This window comes from Lacerta agilis, chromosome 8, assembly GCF_009819535.1.
Source record: "Lacerta agilis isolate rLacAgi1 chromosome 8, rLacAgi1.pri, whole genome shotgun sequence".
In the NCBI taxonomy this organism is placed as follows: Eukaryota; Metazoa; Chordata; class Lepidosauria; order Squamata; family Lacertidae; genus Lacerta; species Lacerta agilis.
Window position 1 is genome coordinate 39,658,577 of NC_046319.1, and position 23,749 is coordinate 39,682,325.

Sequence of the window (23,749 nt, forward strand, 5' to 3'; positions counted from 1 at the left end):
AGGCCCAACATTAGAGCCACTGGCATTCTTCCTATAGCAGGATTAACACAAGAATGTGCTTCTTCACTGAGAAAAGGAAGGGGGGCGTCTAACCTGCACAAAGCCCAGCAAGAACATATAATATGCCTAGGTTGCCAAAATGGAACGAAGCAAAGGGTGAAAAGCCAAACTCTGGGCTTCTGATGGGGGTGGAGAGCATCTTCCTCAGGCACTTAGATCCCTATTGTCAGTAAGGTAAACCCCCCCACCCCCACCCCCCACCTTGAGTTAATCAAAACCAAGTTGCTCAGGAATGCAGCAGGACAGGTCTGAACTTCCAGACCTCTTTTGTCTTTGAGGGTGGGAGCCTTAAAAATACAATGTTGAAGGAAAACCAAGCCCTTCAAGGGTCTGCCCCTACCACAAGCAGAGAGTGGGAAGAGAAATTCCTTCAGAGTGCCTGCCAGCTGCAGGGCTCAGCAATACAGAGGCACCCACAAGAAGGAATAGATGCCACTCTTTCCTTGTCAGGATCAGGATACTGGTGACCCCCTAGCCACAAACTCTTGATGTTGTTTAGTCGTGTCCAACTCTTCGTGACCCCATGGACCAGAGCACGCCAGGCACTCCTATCTTCCACTGCTTCCCGCAGTTTGGTCAGACTCATGTTGGTAGCTTTGAGAACACTGTCTTGATATGAAGCAGCAAATAAATAAATGCTACTCCCCCAGTCCTCCAGCTGCCTCCCTGTACCTCTGACCACATATGCAAGAAGGGCCCGAGACATAGGAGCTACTTTGGAGATGCCAGACACAGCAGGCTGGACAGTGAAACACACCTTTCCCTCACACTCTCAACACAAACTTCTCCAAACAGGCAAAGTGTGCCATGTAGCTCTCTCCCTCTCAAAGGTGGGGGGAATCATGTCAGCACAGATTGGAGAGTGCTGCCAGCCCAGTCTCTGCTGCTCCCTGCCTGCAACAGTGAAGCCACAGCCCAGCCCTACTTTTCAAGAGCAAAAACAAAGGCTTAAAAAAAATATCTCACTGACTCAGTAACTGTAAAAAACACTTTGCTGCAGGGCAGAATAAGAGGAAGACTCAACACTCTCTAGGTACAAACTGCAAGAGCCAGAAAACTTTGGACTATCTAGAAAATTGGGTCCCCATTGCTTTCCCCAGCCAAAGAATGCCTGGAGAGGACTCCAGAAATATACAAGTTGTGGCCTTCGATCCAAGCAAGAGCAAATGGACTTCCAACCTCCATAACAGAGAAAGGAAACATAAAAGCAGGAAGAGTTTTCCCTTCCTAACTGCATCCTGACCCAAGTAACAGCCCATTCCTTCTACACATCAGCCACAAGAAAACTGAACGAGATACTCATAAACATGCAATCTTAATATCATTTCCTTTAAAAAATACTTTTGCCAGAAGTCATCTTCATTTGGAAGCAGCTCAAAGATGCACCTCTCTCAGAAGCATAACCTATTCTGGCACTTGGAAGAAAGGTATTACTGGACATTCTGCAAACTGGATATTCTGCAAACATCCTGTGGAAAGAACAACAAAAAGTATGCCCTCTACCATTGAGGTCTGCATTTTCAGAGTGATAGGTATGCTCAAGGTGCACACTAGCCGGCCTTATACAGAGACAAGCCATTTGTCCATCCACCCCAGTCTACTGCAAGTGGCAAAAGGGTATCACAGTGGAAAGCTGCTAAGTGGAGATGCCAGAGTTGGAATATGAGACTTTCTGCACACAAGACACATGCTCCAGACCCTTCCAATGATTTTTCAAAAGTAGACTAATGCTGAAAGAATCCTGAAACATGTTCAACAAACAGCATGATTGGCTTCAGAATCACAGCTGCTCCTGTCCAAAGAAAATCTGAGGGAGAGCAATCTAATAACTGGGGGTGATAGGGAAAGCACAATTATACAGCTGCCTCCTCCCCAACCATTTCTCAAGGACCAACTATTGGGCAAGGGCTGGGTGGCAAGGAGTGGCGACCTGAGTAAATGCCTACTCAACCTTGGCACTCTTCTTGTAGAATTCCCTGCTCTGGAGGCGAGTTCAGCTTTCCTGTTCACTGAAGATTTTGGTACCTCCTAATGATGTTGTTTAACCGGGTTTTTAAATCCTTTAGATGAACCCATTTAGTAGAATGTATTGTCTTGGGATTGTTCTGAAATAATGAGGTTTTTGTGATTTTAACATTTTATTTGTTGTTGCATATTTTACACTTTTATTTGTGAATCTGATTTTGGGTGAAGAACTTATATAAGGGGGAGGGGAAGAATATACACACATATTTAAAAAAAACCAAAGCAAAGATTGAGGGGGAGGGAGACTACTTGACCAACTAAATATGTACCATTTTTATGAGGAAGCACATAAAGGCCAATGATTTCCAAGGCATCAAGTACCTGCAACCATATAGCTGTCTCTCCTAATCCAGAGTAACACACTACAGATACAGATGGGGATAGATGGATGGATGGATAGATAGATAGATAGATATAGATATACTTTTTCTCTCAAAAACTAAACCTCCATAAACTCCAGCCATCCTTGAAAGCTCAGTGTGTTAAACACACACACACACACACACCCCAACAGTTGCAAGAGGGTGACAGGAGGAGCTTCCTGCAAACCACCTCTCATGTGTTCAGGGGTTATCCCTATCTACCCTCAGCCTCACTGTGGTAGATACTATCTTTATAGAGCCAGAGAGGGTTGGAATAAAAAGAAACCAACCCTTTCCCAAAGCTGTAGGAAGCAAAAAGAAAAGCACCAATTAACTCAGCAGCAAGTTGTTAGTATTTGCATATAAATGCAGTCACAAATCACTACAAACAAGCTAGGACAAGTCAAGGCCATTAGCATATACAAATCTACTCTGGACAGCAGCTCTAGGTGGGTCATTGAAAGGAGGCAGCCTGCCAACTTCCTCAAAAGGGAGGGAGGGAGGGAGGGGAGGGGGAGGGGCTCACATCTGTGCAAACAGAAGCACAAGGCAATTGCACAGGATACCAAGAAGAGGAAAAGTACAAAGAGGGCTGGGACACATGATTCTATACCTCAACAGACTAGCCTCTACACACCAAGCACCAAAATGGGTTTGAGAATGGCTACAACCCTTCTATTTTGGTTGCAACAGATTAGCCAGGCTACTCTGCAAAAACAGGAAATGCAAGACTGGGAGAGCTTCTGCTGGGGCAGGACTAGGCAAGAATTCCATACATGGCAGTTTCTCCGGAAAGTGTTCTACAAATTCATTTCACCATCAGAAGGTGAAAAGGTGGTCATGAAGAATAGACAAAGCTAAGTTGTGATTAATAAAGCAGTCAGAATCTTGCTAAACTTGTAATCACTAGTAAGTGTATTTCTATTCTATTCCAATTAAATATTTTTTTATTGTATCACTGCTAATTTGCCCAAGTGATTAGTTTTTGTTTTTTTAAAGTACACCTTTTGACCACAGACACCAAAATCTACTGATTCACTGGGCTCTCCATAGGTTGTAGGCAAGTCCCACCCCTTGCCTCAGGCTTCCAGAGACAGCTGGTTCCATTTTGCAGGTGGCAGCATAACACGAAGCTCACAAAAGCAGTGTTGTTTCAGACCTGATATTTAAGGGATGGGGTGCCCTACAGTTTTCAGAGAAAGCAAAATTCCTGTCATCTTACCTGGTATAATCTTACCAGTTTAAGCACACAGAAACATGGATGATAAAGCCTTTTACTGAGTTCTCTAGGTTTTGTTTTTTAAATCCTCAACCCAAGGCTGCTTATTGCCAGGACAGCAGTTCAGAAAACAACACACCTTTGCCAGATAAGAGTGTGTTGGACTCCTGTGTTTTTCCTAGAAACAACCACTTCCACCATTTAGAGCATGAGTGGAAATAATGTCGACTGGGATCTACTGGTAGTTTTCTGGGTGATTTGCAATAGATCAGCTAAGATTCCCACCTGTTTAAGAGTGGCAACAAATGACTCCAAACCACCCTAAATTAAGACTGTAGAAATGGATAAGGCTTGGAATAACAAGGTGAGAAGACGGTAAGCTTAGCTCACTTCCAGTAACAAAACAAGGTTGTATGCTCAGCACCCCCACAGAGGCATCATCTACTTTGATTTCAACTTTGTTTTTTTGCACGTGGCTCCAGTTGATGGCTCTTGGGGCTCTGGTACATCCCACAAGCCTGGGCTCTGTTCTCCCTTGCTTTAGAGGCAGCGACGGGAGGATACAGTTTGCTTGGTCCTGAACTGCAACTATTTAAAAGCTAAATTGAAAAAAAAAATGGAGTCAGATTTTTTTAGTTTGCTCTGAACAAATTTTACTTATATCGAAAGATGTGTATAAAAAAATCATGGAAGTTAACAGGTTAACACAGTATAAATAGCAACTCACAAACATATCAATAACAAAACCAATCCTAGTAAAACTAACAGCAAGATCTAATGCATCAAAACAAAATTAGAACAAGCATCAGCAGGAGAAATTAAAGAGACTCTGGAAAACAATATCCTTCAACTGGCTCTGCAAGGAAAGCAGGGAGGAGGTTGAAACAAACTGCTCCTGCAACAGAGTTTCAGAATGTCAGGGCTGCCACAGAAAAAGTTCTGTTAATTGCAGAGGTTCACCTAACTTCTTCATATAGTGGAAAGTAGAGCTGGACCTCCTTAGACATCTTAAGAGTCAGAAACTCATATGGAAGGAGACATTCCCTGAGAAAATCAGCACCCAAAACCAGCACTTTGAACTGGGCATGGAAACTAAATGGCAGTCAGTTGAAGGGGAAATATGAACAAACTGATCTGCCCTTTTCAATGGGCAGTCTGTCACATTCCTCAATAGCCAAAATTATTTAAAATACTATCAATGTGGGGGTTGCTGTAACTCAAACAGAATATGGTTCCTATGCAAGGGCGCCACAACAGAAAAGGCGCTCTAGACTGTTTGCCCTTTTACAATTTAAAAATATTTAAAGGCCACCATTTAGAGCAGTGGGTTACGAAAGTGGGGGCTGTAGCCCCCTGGGGAGCGGTTTGTTTACCTAGGGTGGCACTAAGAGGCAAGGGAATGGCAGGGGGACACTGGAGGTATAAATGATCAGACTTCAAAAAGCTGGTATCACTGGATCAGGTTCATCTATTTTGTTGAATTAAAATTAATAGTTTTAATTGGATTTTGAATAAATACACAATTATTTCTTACTGTTCTGAGTTTTATTGTGTTATTTTCTGCCTTAGCAGGTTGTACAGACAGCTTTTCTCAATAATGCTTTTTACAGGGTGGGGGTATGAGGACGAGTTTATGGAACCAGCAACTGGCCCATCAGCTGTAGTTTCCAAACCATATTCAGAGGCAGAGGTACATATAATGTGTTGCAATATTCTAACCTAGAGATTACCGGAGCATAGCCAACAGTAGTTAGGCTACTCCTGTCCAGATAGGGGCACCAACTGAAGCTGATGGAAGACACTCCGTGCCACTGAAGTCACTTGAGCCTCAAGCAACAGCAAAGGATCCAGAAGTACCCCCAAGCAATGCACCTGCCACTTCAGAGGGAGTGTAACCCCCTCCCAGCCATCCAGTCTAAGGAACCACCCACTAGCAGTGTTTCAGTCTTAACTGGATTGAACTTCAGTTTTGTTGGCTCTCATCCAGTCCATTATCCAGGCAAAGCAACGGTTCAGCACATCCACTGCCACACCTGCAGATGTAAAGAGCTGTATGTCATCAGCATATTGCTGACAATGTACTCAGTGGTTTCATGTAGATGTTAAACAGCATAGGGTATAAAACTGAACCCTGAGGAACCCCACATTGAAGGTTCCACAGGTCTGAAGAGTACTCCTCAAGCATCACCCTCTGGTAATGACCATCTAAGTAGGACCAGAACCACACAAAGCGGTGCCTCCCATCCCTAACTTGGACAGCCACCCCAGAAGTATATAATGGTCAATGGTATCAAAAGCCACTGAGAGGTTGAGGAGAATTAAGAGGGACACATTTTCCCTGTCTCTACCCCAACAGAGGTCATCATACAGGGTGACTAAAGCAGTTTCTGTGCCAAAACCAGGCCTAAACTCAGACTGAAATGTTTCTACCAAAAGTGCCTAGATCTGGTCCACGACCACCCATGCAATAACCCATGCAAGAAGGGGAGATTAGCAACTGGTTGGTAATTTTAGATTTTCCATGTCTAGGGAGGATTTCTTAAGGAGTGGTTTCACCACTGCCTCCTTCAAACAGGCAGGGACCACCTCATCTTTCAGGGAGGTATTAATCACCTCCCTGGCCTAGCCAGTTGTCCCCTCCCTGCTAGTTTTTTTTTAGCCAAGAGAGGTAATGGTTCAGAGCGCAACTGGTTGCCCTGACCAAAGCATGCACCTTGTTCACATCTTCAAGCCTTACTAACTGAAACTCATCCAACACAACAGGACTGGACTCTAGACACCATTTGATATTCATTGCTTTAACAGCGGAGTCAAGATCCCTATGATGGCCTGGAATTCAGACTCAGATGCTGAACCTGAGGGATCCCAGCCTGCACAGGATTCCCCGCCTCCAGAACCAGCAGAGCCGGGGCTAGGGCTTGAGTCTGAAGGGTCCTCACCTGTGCTGGATCCTCAGGTGCAGGCATCTGCTGAGCCTGCTCTGGCTCCTGATGGGATGGAAGACCCATTACCTGCAGGTGCTCCACTCAGCCCCGTCAGGAGAAGCTGAGGTTGCCTCTGGGTCCAGTAACCCTCCAACCTCTCCTGAGCTGCAGAGGCTCAGGGCAGAGAGGCAAAGGGAAGTAAGTTCCTGCAGGAGGAGTGCTTGCCTCCAGGCCAGGAGAGGCGAGCCACCAGAAGATCGGGGCCGCCCTATGCCTCGGGGCAGATAAAAGCCGGCCAGCCCCAGCCCCAAGTTGCAGGAGCAACATTGTTGGTGACCAGTTCCTGCTGGTGTTCCTGCTTGAATCCCATCCTGCTTTCCTGCCTGAGCTCCTTACCCGCCCTGGTTCCCTGCCTGCATACCTGTTCCTGACTTCGCCCGACTCCCTGCCCTGCACCCAGTTTCAGCTACTACAGACTGCCTATACGTTGCATCTTTCACCACAGATCAGACTTGGACTTTGCCTCTCGGGTAACCCACGGGACCAGCACAACCCCAGTGGATGCAAGTGATTTTTTTTCTAAAAATGCTTTGGAAACAGGTCACAGCAAGCTGCCATCAGTTCTACTGCCCCCTTCAGGCCAGACTGTAATAGGCCCCATACTACCCAGAAAAGCTCTGCCAAACAGCACGATGAGGATGCAATGGCCTCATTGCCGCTAGGTAGATTTGATGATGAGCTCTCACCAACATTTGATTGCATTTTCCTCCACTCACATTCAAGCCATCTCCAAGCCTAACTCTAAGCTCTGGTGTATACCAGGGAGCCAAATGGGCTCCACAAAGCAGGAGAGCCTAGTTAGCACACTGCTGGCTTAGGGGAAGGAGGTGTGAGGGCTCTAGGACCATGTCAGAGCCTCACACCTCCTTCCCAAAGCTCAGCACCTCACTTATCAGGCTTTGGGAAGGGCTGCCCCCCCTTAAAATTTTAGCCTCATAATCCCCATGTGTGCAGCCCATGGGTTCAAGGTTGAAGTACTATTACAGCCCACTTGGTATGAAAAGTTGGAGTGCCGTGCTCTAGATCTCTGCATTTCCTGCAACATGCAGGGAGCAGGATTAGATGGGATACAAGACTTCCTTCAACTTTATGATTCTACTCTTTTTAACTGCAATTCACTGCTCAGAATAGATAAGTCCTTGTTTATGTCTCAGTAACTACTGCTGGTTAGCTCTCCAAGCCCTTCAAAACTTTTCTCTATGGCACATCCATTCAACTTTCACACAAGTGAAATTCTCATGTGCAGTCAAGTCTGAACCACCACAATACTGAGCTAATGGAAGCAAGGGGGGGGTAATTTAACTGCAGGATCAAAGATCAGAGACAGCAAACAGTGGCTGGGTAGAAAAGGAAATCAGCATGAAATGAAAATCCCGCCATCCCTACTGCCACTTCACCATGCACAAACATCAACTCACTACCCAACTTCTCTGACAAGGCCCAAGCTCCACACACACACACACACCCCAGCAAACAAGCTTTTTTTGGCATGGCATCAGCCTTCCAGGAGGCAGCAACATTCAACACAACACATCTTAGACGTTTTTGCTAAGAGAGTGCTGCAACCAAATGAAGGCCCAGAAAGATCAGGTTCTTGCACAAGCCTAGGACAGACAGAGCCAATGAGATGTTCCCAGGCACACAGATGGCCTCCCTAGTCTGCAAAGCAAGGCAGCCTTCCCACTCTCCACCTTGTCGTAATTGGAAATTATGGGAACTGACATCCCCTCCCCATTGTACAGACGTTTTGGGAAAGAAAGTTCTTTGAAGCTAAAGGCAGAAAGGAAGAGTGTTTCTCCTGAGGCCCAATGATGCAGCAGTTACATGCTTCAAAATTCCCAGAGGAAGCTGCTGCCTCTCTGGAGACTCTTGCATTAAAGGCATTTCATTGGTTATTGTGTATCCCACCCTCGAAAAATGGGCAACAACAGGGTGGGGAGGGATAGAAGAGTTGCTCAACCCCCAAATCACATTGATAAACTTTGCAGACTTTCAGATAAATGGCACTTTCAACTGCCTGGGGCCCTTTCTCCTTCTTAGAGAGCTCCCCCCACCTCAAACTGCACCCTCCAAAGAAATAGTTTCAACTAACATGACACGTCTCAAGTCAGGTTTCTTGCTGTAGCCATCACATAGCACTACCTATGCTTCCTGGCTGACTCTGACACTAGACTAAGCCACATATTCCACAAAACTGAGGAAGGCTTGCTTCTGTGGTGGTAGAATGTAGTTTCTTTACCTTTATGTAAAGCAAGGGAAAAGTTGTCCCAACTCTCAAATATACGGGGGGAGGACTACAAGAAGCTGACACAAAAGGAAGCTATTCAAAATTCAGGAACAGCCACTGAGTCAGCCATCTCTAGAACAGGCCCAGGGAAAGGAGACAATCTAGGAAGCATGGCAGCTGACAACCACACAGCATCTAGCCCTGCCCTCCCCAACAACAAGCTGAACTGGGCAAACACTCCACAGCCCTCACCCAATCCAAGCAATCTCTTACCCTAGAGTTCCCTGCCAGTTCCCTCCCAAGAGACCTAAGGCACTCTATTCAGAAGAGCCATGTATTGCCCCCACCCCCTAAAAAAAACCCAATGCTCATTTCAGAGAAACTGAACAGAGCACAAATTCTAAGGGGAAGTGCCCCATACCTCCTGAAGAGAAAGTTCATGTGTGCAAGAGCAGGGCCCTCACTTCTATGTGGCAGGATACCTCTGTCCAACATGGGGAAAGAGCATGCTTCCTCTCTTGTAGCAATTGCTTTTAGTGAGCAAATGAAATGTCTCTCAACAAAAACTTAAGAAGAGTAAGCACAACAAAGTCTGGAACAGGGCCATATGACTTCATTACACTGGACCCACCTTGCAGGAAAATATGTGTGAACAACAGAAAGGTAAATCACCTAATCCAGACCCCTAAAGAAGGGCCCCTTTTCACTGTGACGTTCCTGTGGAGTCATGCAGCTCACAATACTTCCCTCTTGTGATCCAAGATAGTGTGAGGTGTCAACCTACACAAATCCAGCAGGGAGAAAAAAACAAAAAGATTTTTGCAGTTCCATCATCCCATGTCAAAATCTTTCACTGAAATAGAGGCTGTCTTGCTTTCTAATGCATAACTAAGTTACTAGACTGGAAGGTATTGTAGTGATGATTCTCCAGGCGTTTACAGAACCCAAAAGTGCCAACAGTGTACCTGGATGAACCCCATGCCACTTCCAGGGCGTGCAGACTGCCTAGTCCCCTACTGGCACTCTATAATTGTCAAACCATAACAGCACTAAAGCAACGAAGAGCAGAGGTGCATTTTATCAGGGAGTATATAGTTTCTTATGCTGTGTTTAGATGCTTTTGTCTTGTCTGGGATTGTATTCAACAGACATCCTAATAGCCTATTTGCTCTCCAGCTACTTTTGAGCTTTGCACAAGCTCAAGGCTCCCAAGACCTATACCTATTTTTCTAATCATAACAAACGCACAGATTCATTGCCAGAACCAGCTACTCTGACCACAAAGGTGATCCAAGGTGACTTGAGCACCGCTGGGAAAGATATATTCTTCCCCTCCCATCAAAATAAAGATCAATTAAACTACAGCTTCTAGTATCTTTTGCTTAATGATTCCCCCGAAAAAGCCCCATAAGAGAAGAAATAAGGGTGGCAAGACTAGAGAGATGAAAGAGGAAGGGCGACATGACTCCTTTATGAGGAGGCCAGAATCCACAGTCAATACAAAAAGGAAACTTGTGCTGCTCTGACTCCAAAACCATTTTTTCAGGCCACTCAAATGTTCCCAGAGGGAGAAATCTTGGGAATTACAGCTCCAGCTGATGAAGTCACTGGAGATGGGCAGGGCCCTTTAAAAAAATGTAGGCAAGGGTCATTCTCAGTTACAAGTGTGGCTATATGCAGCAATGTGGGATAGAAAAAAATCCAGTGCTTCATTTTTCCATAGAATTTTTAAAGCATTTATAAACTTACTTTTTAAAAAAATCTCTAAACAGTATACAATATAATTACAATAAATAGTATCACTAAAACAAAAATACAGCATAAAACTGGTAAAACAGTAGTCTTAAAACATATAAAAACAAAAAAGCGGGAATTTGAGGAATTCTAACAATTAAAAACAAGTTCTGATTCCACGGTCACAGAAAGCCAGGGGGGGTATGTGTTTAACAAGAAAACTGAAGCAACTGCTGGTTGTTGCTTCACATACAGAGGTGGGAAGCACATGTTGTAGTTCAGAGGCAACAGCAGAAAATGCATATTTGGGGGTCACTACCCTATGATATGCTATAGGGTACACTACCCATGATCAGAATTTCTCCAGATAATCTAAGTGTTTTACAGGTCTACATGCAACATTTTAGGTAACCTTGTCCAGAGCTGTTCATTATACGTTAACAACAAGACCTTGAACATGGCTGATCTGCAGCCACTGCAGTTCCCTCAGCATAGATGTAATATGTGCACATCCAGGTGCCCCACTCAACAACCTAGTTATAGGATTCTCCATCAGCTACAAACCATATCCATGTGCTTTTGGACGAAACTGATTTTCTGGATCCATTTCAATCGGGGTTTAGGCCCTGTTTTGATACAGAAACTGCTTTGCTCACCCTGTATGATTACCTCTGTCGAGACAAGGAAAACATGTCCCCATTAATTCTTCTCAAACTCTCAGCAGCTTTCGATACCATCAACCATGGTATCCTTCTGGAGCGTCTGTCTGAACAAAGGGAGGGTGGCACTGCTTTGCGGTGGTTCCAGTGCTACTTGGATGGTTGCTCCCAGAGGGTGTTGCTTGGGGAATGCTTTTTAGCCCCATGGAACCTTCAATGTGGGGTTCCGCCGGGCTCAATCCTATCCCCTACACTGTTTAACATCTACATGAAACTGCTGGGTAGGGTTATCCGGAGGTTTGGAGTACGCTCTCAGCAGTATGCTTGGTGACATTCAGCTCTATTTCTCCTTTACACCTGCAGTTGAGGCAGTGGAAATGCTGGACCAGTGTCTTGCCTCAGTAATGGACTGGATGAGAGCCAACAAACTGAAACTCAATCCAGATAAGACTGAGGCACTGTTAGTGGGTGGTTCCCTAGACTGGATGGGTGGGAGATCGCCTACTCTTGATGGGGTTACACTTCCTCTGAAGGAGCAGATTCATAGCTTGGGAGTACTCCTGGATCCTTTGCTGTCACTCGAGGCTCAGGTAGCCTCAGTGGCTCAGAGTGCATTCCATCAGCTTCGGCTGGTGAACCAGCTACATCCCTATCTGGACAGGGATAGCCAAACTACTGTTGTCTATACTCTGGTAACCTCAAGGTTAGATTTCAGCAATGCGTTATATGTAGGGCTGCCTCTGAAGACAGTTCAGAAACTTCAGCTAATGCAGAATTCAGCAGCCAAGTTGCTCACCAGAGCAAGACGGTTTGTGCAAATTACACTGATCCTGGTTCGACTGTACTGGCTACCAACTAGCTGCTGGGCCCAATTTAAAGTGCTGGTTTTTACCTATAAAGCCTTAAACGGCTCAGGACCGCAATACCTCAAGGAACACCTCTTTCCATATGAACCCTGAGATCACCTTCTTAGGCCCTTCATGTACATCCTGAGAGGTCCAGAGGGTGGCAACATGAGAACGGGCCTTCTCTGCAGTGGCCCCCCATCTGTGGAATGCTCTTCCCAGGGAAGTTCGCCTGGCGCCTTCATTATACACCTTCAGGCACCAGGCAACAACGTTCCTTTTTAACCAGGCCTTTGGTTGATTTGATTATCATCCTATGCCCTCTAAAAAAGTGGGGGTGGGGTTATTAGGTTGTTTTTATTTTGATTATGTATTTTGTGGTTTTATATTTTGATTTTATTCTATGAACTGCCCTGAGACCTCCGAGTATAGGCCAGTACATAAATATTATTATTTATTATTATTATTATTGTTGTTGTTGTTGTTGTTATTCCAGGCCAATCCCAAGGGAAGCCCCACACTAAACTAATCTAATGTACTCTACCTATTCATAATAATTTTCCATTTCACAATTTATAACTGATAATAATATTCCAACAGTAAATAAAGTAATAGGCAAGCTTGGCAACTTGAAAATTGCTACCTTTGTTTACTGAATACAGAACACCAGAAACTTTTCTTATTCAAAATTCACTGCAAAATCCCACATTTCTGGTTGTACATACCCATGACTGGTGAGATGCAGACACTTTGGGTCAAGGAAATTTCTCCCATGCACCACAGTAGCTACAGTTAATGCTCTAGTCTACTATAGTGAGTGGTTGTCTATACATCCCTAGCAGCATATTCCACACTACATTCAGTTGTATGTATGAAACCAGAGTGGCTGCCACTGATCTTCCCTTCCTTAAAAAATCCAGGCACTCTGCCCATATGCATAGAAATGTTTCAGAAAGAAAAGCAGGTAAGGTACTTCTCATGCCCAACAGCATACACAACCCAGGCACCTGAGGATCCATGCTTATAAAAAGTAAGTTCACAATACTCCATTATGCCTAGCATCACCATGAAACAAAAGGGCTCTGAAGATGGAGCCTTGCTTGGTTCTCAGTGGAACCCACTTGGGCAGAGAGAACTAGCTGCAATCTTTGGAACATAGTCAAGTGGAGCCAAGGGTTCTGGACAGTTTTGAGCCCACCAATGGCAGTTCCCAGTGCATTCCTTTGTCTATTTAACAAAAAATTATATAATACTTGATTGGAAGAAAACCTCTAAGTGGTTTACAAAAATGTAAAACAAAACATTGAAATTATCAATAAAAAAGTTAAAACGTTTTAAAATATTCAAAAGATTATTTACTTTATTTTCTTCTGTGGAAGTGAATGGCTACTAGCTATTTCTGGGGGGGCAGTGATAAAGTGCTATACCCTTGGGAACAACACCCATCCCCATAAGAGCAGGTACCTCTTCCTCTACTGTCAAAGGCTCTTGGAGGAGTGGGGGCACACAGAGAGAATACACACACAGGAAACGCCTTCTGCTCTGAGGTCTCTGCAATATACAGGCTCTCCCTCACCTCACTCAACCCTTCATGATGTGCTGGAGAGAATAGCCAGTGACCAACAACCTCTGTCATCCTTAACCAGGGACTGGCTTCTGCAGTTGGTAGCCCAGGGGTGGGGGAAGAGACAAATATATTTTGTCAGTCGTCCATGCACTGGTAATTTCCAATTGCAATGTGTTTTATGCAAGTAGACTGGCTTTCAGAAGTACTGTAGTTTCCAAACACCAGGGGTGAAACTAGGCTATATTTCACCCAGGTCAAAGTCCCAGTTTGGCACACACACCCCCACAGAGAGAGGGGGGTTTGGGAGCCTTAATGGTACCCTTCTGAAGGCTTCACCCAGGTCAAAAAAACCCAGCTAGCCCCCACCCCGCCCCGTAGCTATGCGATAGTCACACACAGCAGGTCCAGACCATGGCTGTCAGTGTTAATGGGGACTTCTCAATATACATTAGATCCCTACTGAATTGCATAGACGTTAGACTGCTGATGACCTCTAAAACCCTCAGCAGTCTGTGGCCAGGATACCTAAAATACCACCAACTCCCATATGGATACCTAAAATACCACCAACTCCCATATGGATCCTTCTATGTGTTGAGGTCATAGCCGAAGGCCATGTTCTGCATCCAGAGCAAGGGCGTTTTCTGTTCTGGTGCTATCCTTTGGAATCCCCACCCCAGCAAGGACCGCCTGCCTCCCCTTTCTTTTAGATAGCAAGTGAAAACAACCACATTTAATGCACTCTTAAAGCCAGGTGGAGGAATAAATTTATTGAGGAAGATGCATGCTGTTTGCATGACTGTATTTTGTTGGCCAGCCTTGCTACTGAGAAGAAAGATAGAATGTAAGCATTTCTCACCAAATTCAATGCCAAGGCCACCAGCATCAACAGCTACTAAGCCCATAGGCAGGGCAGAAAGACCAGTCCTTCCAAATGAGCACAGCTCTGGTAGGGACCAGCTAACATGGAATACCATCCCTTGCTGAACTCAGAGACCAATGCACAGGCTGGGCTGTGAAGCCAGCCCTGGTCCTACTTTGCCTGGTAGCTGTTTCCACCAGTCTTAAAAGTTGCTTATGCCAGACTGGAGAATAGCAGGACTAGGTTTCAATAACTGGCTTATCAAGTCCAGGATTACCGGTACATCTGATCTCAGAGCAGAAATGAGCACTGCTACTTGTGAAGCCTCTCTCTACCACCCAGACACATTTGTAAAATTTCACAGGAATGCAAGTAGCTAGAAATAAAATAGACAAGCTGAATGCTAGCATAAGGTTTTAAAGGGCTTTTACTGTGTACCAGGGGCTGCTGTCTCTCACACAGTAGACAGCACAGTAACTGACAACTGAAATGTCAGGTTGTGTGAAAGCATCCGTCACAAACAGCCCTGTAGTGTTATAGACAAATGCTATTAGTACATAATCAATTTCCACTGCAGGTTCCTGCAGTAGCTACAATATACCACCTTCTCAAGAGAAATTTGATGCACCAGAGTGAAGACGGACAACAAGCGTTCATCTAAAACTGATCTAAACAACCACGCTAGGGACAAGGCCAAAAACTTGAATTTTCAAGGTTGATGAGTACTTGAAAGTATGAATGGTAAGAAGGCAAAATAATTTACAAGAAAGGTGTCAGTTGAGCAGGATAGAGTAAAGTCAAAAGGAATCTGACAAAGCAAAATTTACAGCAGGCTGTAGCTATGAACGAACACACACACACACACACACACACACAAAAACGATGACTGGTCAGTCACCCAAGTCACCACAAGCTGGAGGTTGGCATCTGAATTTCCTCTTTTCTATACCTGAACCATTGTGTGGAACATATAGCTGAGATGTGCCTGAGAGCACTGCTGCCCAAGTGTGGTCTTCCTGAGGCCCAAACTGCCTCCCCTAAGAGCTTTATGTAAATTGAATCAGGCTCTCAATTTGCTAGCATGCAATTGGGGGGGGGAGGAGAATCACATTAGACATCAACAAAGCAGAAGGTTAATTTGAAGCTCCCAGCCCTGCTGCTGCTCTGCTCATCTCTCCCTCAGCGCCTGCTCTTCTTGCTGTGCAAAGCCTGACATCTACAGTTCTGTCTGGCACAGTGAGGGGCTCTGATACAAGGATGGTGGGTACACAACAGTCAAGGGCTCCTTCAGCAAGCATGTGCTTTCGCTCACAAAGCCAACCGGGCTCTACCAAACAGGACAAGGGGCCTCAAGCCTCCCCAGCTTATTTAGTCCTTAAATTTACCTGGGGTTGTGGAAGCTTTAGAGCATCAGTCACCCCATTTTGCACAGGCAGAATGCTCACTGCCCACCTTCTTTTTTAAGAGGATAAGGGCTCACCCCTCCCATTCAGAAGACACTCCCAAATGCTCTTACGGCTGATCAGCGCTAAACTAGAATATCTCTAAGGCGCTAAACTAGAATATCTCTAAGGATTCTCCTGACACTTTCCCTTCTGCAAGCCATTGTCATATGCAGTCTGCTTCTTGCCTTTCTCTACAGGTCCAACCAGCCTCTTGACACACTCCCACGCACAAGAACTGCTGTGCCTGGAGAGACACTTATTCATCCAATGCAAGTCTCTGTCCATTTCTACAGAGCTCAGTAAGAGAACACTAGTAATGCACCTGGCTTAAGGAGCAGGATGAACAGTGGTATATTTTTGCAACAGTTGACTTAGGGTTCAAAGAAGCTTCAATTTTATACCTTGAGCAATAGAGACCAATTCTTAACCACTAGCTGACTGATACATACATCATACACTACACTCCCTTCTCAGAGGTCTCTCATGTACTTCAGATGGAGTAAGAAAGCTCAGGAGGAAACTAAGCTGACCACAAAAAGAGCTCAGGCAATGAGTGAGGAACACCCAGGACTATATCTAAGAACAGATTTTCCAGGGCACAACTAGCACTATTAAGGAATGTCCAGAAATTCAGCAATCTACAGGATTTTTCTGAGAACTCTTTGCTAACTCTACTCCAAATATGCATCCAAACCCTTAGCAAACTGAAATGCCTTCTGAAAAACACACACCACGAACATTAGAGCTATGCATTCTTCAGCCACTCGGGAACAAAACTGTGCAATTAAGGGTGATGTGAAATTTAACTGTGCAGCTTTAATGTTTAGTTAACTAGGTGCTTTCTGCAGTTTGACAACACTATCAAAACAGCTGACCAAGATCCCCAACTCATTAAAAGGATGAATTGAGAAGCTAACCACCAACAATTCCCAACTCAAGAGCATGTCCAAATACAAGTCACCAAACCCACTTCTTTCACTTCAGAGCCAGGAGTGGAAATAGCCACCAAATCTCCAGGATCTAGATTGTTCCATGCATCCTGCAAGCTCCTATAGTAGGCAAGCGGGTAATCCAGCAGTTGCCATGGCTATCCTTTTGCCCCTTGAAAGCAGATCTTCCCAGCCTGAAAACCCAAGGTAGAAGAAAGTTTAAAGGAAACTATGCACCAGCTGCAAATTACAGCACCCCATGAAAACATATACAATATTTCCCTAGCTTTTATCGCCATTGTGCTTTAAGTTGTGGTTGCTGTGGAGATAACCACTTCACTGACAGACAGTTGTCCTGGGGGAATTCGCAAGAAAATGTGCCCATGGTCGAGGCCTCTTTTCAATGCCAGAACTCTAACCCAAAACAACAAAGTGCTCCTCTGAACTTGAGCACAAGTGGACCAGACAATCCCTTTTCTCCTCTCTTCCCTAAGAGCTCACTAGAAGGTCGGCCATTCTCTTTTCAAATGATGCCAGCTGGGTTTTTCCACACACCCACTGTGTGCATACTGACTCACTTGCAGAACAGCCCCTCAACTAGGTGACAGTGTTCATTAGCCTCCAAATTTTTATTCTTAGGCATATTTTCCCAGCACAATTGAGTTTATAGCTATTTATCGTTAAAAAACAAAAAGTGAGTGATAACAATACATAAACAATGGTGTATTATCACGTTACAAGACAATTGCTTAGTTTCTTAGCTTTTACAGACGTGTTACCCCAGCAGTTCTTTGTAGGTACAGACTGTGGTACCAAACCCACCCCAGCACTAACAGCATCAGGACTTCCCAGACAAACCACTTAATCAAAACCATGAGTATTCACTGCACAGGGCCTGTATGCAGCTGTTTCGATCCCCATTCTTCCATCCTGATATGTTCATCTAACAATAACTGTATTGTGGATTGGTTACTTCAGAAATGTACAATTTCAGGGCGAAAAAAATCAAGGAAAACAAATCTGGTTTTGAAAAGACTGGTTGAACAAAGAATTTCTCACCTGGCTCCCTTTCCCTCCCTTCACAGTACAAAAGTACAGGGTAGAAACACAGCCTATAGGATTGCAACATCAGGGAGAAAGAGAACGGAATTCAGAAAATAAGACAAAATTAAATCAAGACCATTCTGGAAAATGTATCTTAATTAGCAAGACTCTTTTTTCAGATTGCACTCAGATTACACTGGCAGGCACCTTAAATTGCTTAGTTCACTCCTGGGAGAATTCCAAATACAAATATGGGTAAAGAGGGTCCCATGAACATCCCCCCTCCCCCCCCAAAAAAATGCGGAATGAAGAACAGGAGAGAAAATAAGTCTTTGCTTTGTTCAGTCATCTCAATTGCCACAACCATTACACTGGTAAAGCTGTGTTGTTGTAGTAGTAGTAGTAGTAGTAGTAGAATCAATGAGAGATTCTGAGTTTTCCCTCCCAAATTGTCTTTCTGAAAAAGCCCAAATTTGTGCTAATCAATGCTGAGTTACCACACCAGAAATACTCCAAGAATAATACAGCTGCCTCCTTGAATTTCCAGTGCCAATCTCGAGCCGACAGAGCAGGGGGATACTTGCACTCATCGGGGATTACAGTGTTGAAACATACGCTACCCAACGCTTTAAAATCAAGTTAAGACACAACCCTGCTCATGCCTTTGTAATGCAACACATTCCTCATAAAAAAACGAGTGCGGTAATCGAGCAACAACAATGCAGGCCCCTATCCAGGCACCTGCTTTGGAGGCAGCGGTTCCTCTACAGCTGCTCAACTACTGGCCAGTCTTCTTTAAGGGAATCTATTCCATTAACTTCCCTCAACTCGAAATGCCACAAGATCATAAGGGGGGGGGGAGGGGGATAGAAAGTGATAAAGAGGAAGAGTTTAAAAGGCTGGACAAAGGTCTACACTTTTCATCTGGGACCAAGTGGCTCCCTGCTCAATGTGCACCAACAATAACCATGGGAAGGCTGTGTGCGGAGATTTCTTTGGTATGACTGAAAAGCACCTTAGCTCAGTTCCCGGGAACAAAAGGCCAGCACTATGGAAAGTGACCTGGGGTTTTCCCATCAAGTCAAGTGTCAAGGCCACTTCATTTTCCCCTCTGCTCAGATGCAGAAAAGCAAACTTCCTAGCAGCTCTTCTTCCTCAGAGCCAAATATACAGAGAACATTTTTTAAATTAAAACAAAGCAGCCCTCTCAGACGCAGAAGAGAAGCCGCTTTTCCTTCCCGCAGTTCTTCGTTACCGACAAATGCCTACTTCCAGGCAGAGAATAGTCCAAGTGTCAGAGTTGATTTTATTCTCTAAAGAAAGTCAACTGACCAAAAGCAAAGGAGAGAAAATGCATTTTATGTTCAAATAGAGACAAGAAACAGAAGTGGAGGGAGGAGGGGGAGAAACCCTGAAACACTTTCCTTCTTTTCACAGCAGGCGCCCCACTAATGCTAGCCTCCGATTTGCAAGTGAATTGAAGTTGTCATTGGACCTTTAAAAAAAAAAAAAGGATGGAGAAGAGAACAGAAGAGAGAATTAAAGATGTGGAGGAGGGAAAAATGTAAAGAAAGGGAAACTGAAATGAATCATTGCCTGACATGGCGGCCCAAGGACAAGCCACAAAGTTGATGCTGGAATGTTTAGCCAGACCCTGAGACCACAGAGTGATGAAAATGCACCACACGACCCTCAGCCTTTGAACCCAGAACATGCTCTGCAATTGCACTTCCACATGCCTCCGCAGGCTCCAGCTGAAAACTGGAGGAGGCACAACAGTTCAAATAGGAAAGGAAATGACATCAGCAAACTGGAGGACCTGTTTAGAAGAGACCAAAACAAAACAAACTTCTAAATATTTTCCATAAGAGACCTCTCACAAAAAGCTATGAAACATGCCAGTAACACGGCACCAACACAAAGCAGCAAAATAAAAATAAGGGATTGCAACTGTCACCGTCGGAATGGGGGGGGACACAAGTATGCCAAAGCAGAGGAGGCCGCAAGCTCTCCTCGACTGAGTTTTCCCTTCTGTGGATGTTGCATTCATATTGCTGTTTATAACCAAAACCAAGCTCAGCATTTCACTTCATACAGGACCAGACAGTGAAACCAAGTTGTTAATACTGAATTCTTAATACTGGCAAGTATTCAGTTACATAATAATAAAAGAGGCTGCAGCGGACAGCAATGCAAGGCCACACTTTGTCACTAACATCAAACAAAAAACAGGGCACAGCTGTTTCCAATCAGAGCTGATTTCAATGCAGGTAGTTTATGAAAAGGAAAAAAAGGAAAAATAAAGTATGGGTAATTCATTTGCCTCGTGAACGGTAATCCTCCTGACAAAGGGTCCAAACCTCACTCCTGCCATACCCATGGCTAGTATGGGAACTGTTAGCTACCTAACGCTGAGGAAATACATGTGCACACACCTATCTTTCTCACATACACTGATTTTCACATATAAAACTTATTAAATATAAGAACAGGTAAAACCACTAAAAATGTACAGGAGTATTTTAAATATAGATGAATAAAAAGTACACTTCTCAAATTAATACCAGGCTTTCATTGCTTTTTTATGCAATACCTTAAGACTGTAAATCTATAACCACTGCAATAATTTGGTGATGAAAAACTATGATAACACATTGTGTAACTGAAAACCACATAATGCCTGCCAACACTCCTCCTAGACATGGAACAAAAATACATAAAGTGTGTTGCTTGCAGCAATCTTCCCTAACTCGGTTTTTTAACTGAAAGGGGGGTGTTCACATACACATCAGAAAACGGGTCACTACGATCTACATAAACATTTCAAATCATAATAGCTTTTTTTAAAAAAACCCTGTTCCCCCTGTCCCATCTCTTTGTAATAAATGAGGACAGAAACATTCCTTTCTTTCTAAGTTTGCTGTAACTGGAATAGCTGGTCTTGCGTTATGTCCTACGTATTCAAAGTTGCTTTGTAACAAGATATGGAAACCAAACCTTATTTGCTTAAATTTCAAGGCTCGGGAAGGGGGGCTTCCCCCTCTTCCTGCAGCAAGATAAAAATTAAACCAAAATATAGAAATATTCCTCTAGGTAGCCTCTGCCCCTCCTAAGCTGCCAGCCTGCTCAGGTCAACGGCAGGATTCCTGGCCCCTGAGGAAGGCGTCCCCAAAGGCAGGACTCGACGACCACGGCGAGCTGGGGAACGGCTTCCATGGGTAGTTTGGGCCGGCACTTCTCAGAACCCAAAACAAAGGTCTGGGCGAAAGACGCACTTGGCACCATCCACCGCAAACCCCCGGACATTTGGTCTTCACCACCACCACCCTCCCCGCGGAGACGACTCGGTTTGTTCAGAGGAAACAGCAAAAAAGGGAAAAGGCGCAGTTGCAAATATTTAGATAAGCGCAGAACGACGACTCCTCAGCACTAAGCCAGCAAGGCACAGGGGGCCGGCCCCAGGGTGGAGTGGACTGGGGCGCGGAGGGGGGGGGTGACACTCCTGCTTGCAACTCTCCGGGTGCCCCCTACCTAGGCAGGAGCGCGCTGGGCCGAGGGCGCTCGGGAGCTCCGGTGACATGTCGGCAGGCAGCGTGCCTGGGCACCGCCTCCGGAGCAGGGGGTAGGGGCTGCCTCCCCGGGAAGCGCGGCGAAGAGGCCGGCGGAGGGGAGCCGCGGCGGCGGGCGGGCATCGCAGCCATTTCCCGGCCACCCTCTTCGCTGCCCTATCGATTATGCAGATGGGCCGATCAATCTACCCTCTGCCGAGCCGAACGCCGAGGCACTCCTGCCTGCCAAGGCGAGGCAAAGCGGAGAGGCAGCCCGCCCGCCCGCCGGACTCTCCTCCGCGCCTCGCCGCTGACCGGCGGCCAGCCCAGCCCGGGCAGCTCCTTCTTCTCCTCGTGGGCCGCCTATCTCTCCTGCCTGCTTGCGATCGGTCGGAAACACCTGCGAGGGCGAGGGACACAAAGTTTGCCGGGGGGGCCCCGATCCAGGCGGGGGGCTGGCCGGGCCAGCCCCATGCAAAGCAGCCCAGGCGGGGCGGCGGAAAAGTTGCCACTTACGCGGCTGGCGGCGGCGTCCTCCCTCCTTCCTCCTCTTCTTCTTCGTCTCCCCCTCCTGCTGCTGCTCCGGCGAGGCGGTTAATCCCGGGAGAAGGCGGCGGCGGGGCTACAGATCCCATGAAGGCTGCAGGATCGGCGCGCTCCGAGGAGGAGCCCGGGGTGGCGGTGACGGGACGAGGCGGCGACCGGAGCAGGAGCGACGGGGGCCAGAGCCAGGCGGGAGCCGCTTCCACTTGCGTCGCCGGCGCTGCTGCTGCTGCTGCCGCCGCCGCCGCTGCCCAGCAGCAGCAGCAGCATCGTTCTCGGGAGCGGGCGGGCGCCCCCCGGAGCGAGCGAGCGAGCAGAGGAAGGAAGAAGCGGGGCGGGCGAACGAGCGAGCGGGGGGCCCGGACAGGCGAGCGGACGAGAGCCGGGCTGGCGGGGCGGCCGGAGCAGGAAGCGCCCGCGCTCAGATCTGCTGATTGGGGAGAAAAAAAACTCTTTGGATCTTTATTCTGCTAATTAGTTTCCTGCAAAAAATGGCTGATTAGTGCAGTGCGCATGTGCCTCATTACCCAGGCACGACGGGAAGGGCTAATTAGCCACCTTCTGGATCAATAAGATTCAGCCCAGGCGGCGGCGGGGGAGGGAGCGCGCGAGCGAAGCAGGGAAAGGGGGGGGGTGGCGGCGGCGAGGAGGAGAGAGGGGGAGGAGGAGGCGCGGGAGGGAGCGGGCAAGTGAGGAGGGAGATAGGAGGGGGGCCGGCGGGGCAGCCAGGAGGGCCAGAGGGAGGAGAAAAGGAGGAAGCTCTCCCAAACCGGGAGGGGGGAAGGCGGAGAGAGGGAACGGGGACCAGTCCGGGCCGCTAACCCCCCCCCCCCCGCATTCCATCGGGCTCCTCGGCCGCAGGGCCGCCTCCTCGTCCCCTCCCCCGCGGTGGGACGGGGCTGCAGCGGCGGCGGCGGGAAGTTGCCGAGAAAGTTGCTGCTCGGCGGGAGGAGCCCAACTTGGCCGCGGCCCCGATCCTCTGCCCCCGAGTTGGCCGGCTTTGCTCGTCTCGGGGTTCGGGTGTGCCGTCGCCGCAGGAGGAAGCAGCTGCATTCCTGCGTTCACCACCAAAGGTTGCTTCTTCGCGGCCCCCATAACGGGGCTGCGCTGTTTCCTCGTGCCCAGCTGAGTCGCTTCGGCCAGCCGCCGGGTTTGGAGCCTTTGGAGGAAGCTTCCTCCCCGCCTCACCACCCAAGTTCTTTCCCCCCGGAATGGCCGAAGAAGTCCGGCAAAGGCGGCTGGCGTGGAAATACAGGCGCCGCTGGTGCGGAGATCTTCTGGCCTCCGCCGCGCTTTGATTCCCTTTTCGGAAGGGCGCCGTTCTGCCTCCTTCCAGCTTCCTGCATTTCTGCTGGGGTGGCGAGGCCGGCTCTGGACATGTTTGTTTGCTCAAAGACAACCGGTAAACGGGGACTGCCGAACTGGGACAGGCACGCATCTTTCAGCGGCTTTTTCCTTTGGGGTTGGGTGGCTTTTTAGAACGTGTCGCAGCGAGTGCACCGAACGAACGGAGCTTTCTCGGTATTTTAGATGCTAGCTAGATTAAAACTGTACGTATTCGAGACATTCTGCAACCATTATTCGTGTGTATGTAATAACAAGTATGCATAATGGTGAATGTATCCGTGGGAGGCATACGGAGATGCCTTGTCTGCCTTGCATATATTTATGTGACGCTTTCGGGTACTTGGTACCC

At 46.7% G+C, this 23,749-nt stretch overlaps 1 protein-coding gene across 5 annotated transcripts in view; it reads right to left on the minus strand.

The window, feature by feature from the left end:
* The window catches only part of ZFHX3 (zinc finger homeobox 3), a 167,535-nt gene extending 145,377 nt beyond the window's left edge, over nt 1-22,158 (minus strand). For 4 of the 5 annotated variants that reach the window (XM_033157100.1, XM_033157102.1, XM_033157101.1 and 1 more), the window contains exon 1: nt 22,027-22,158. The gene's annotated coding sequence lies outside the window, so the exon portion shown is untranslated. Of the gene's footprint in view, nt 1-5,538; nt 5,700-22,026 lie in introns of all 5 variants that reach the window. The other variant, XM_033157098.1, reaches the window with a different exon arrangement.
* Nucleotides 22,159-23,749: the final 1,591 nt, after the last annotated feature.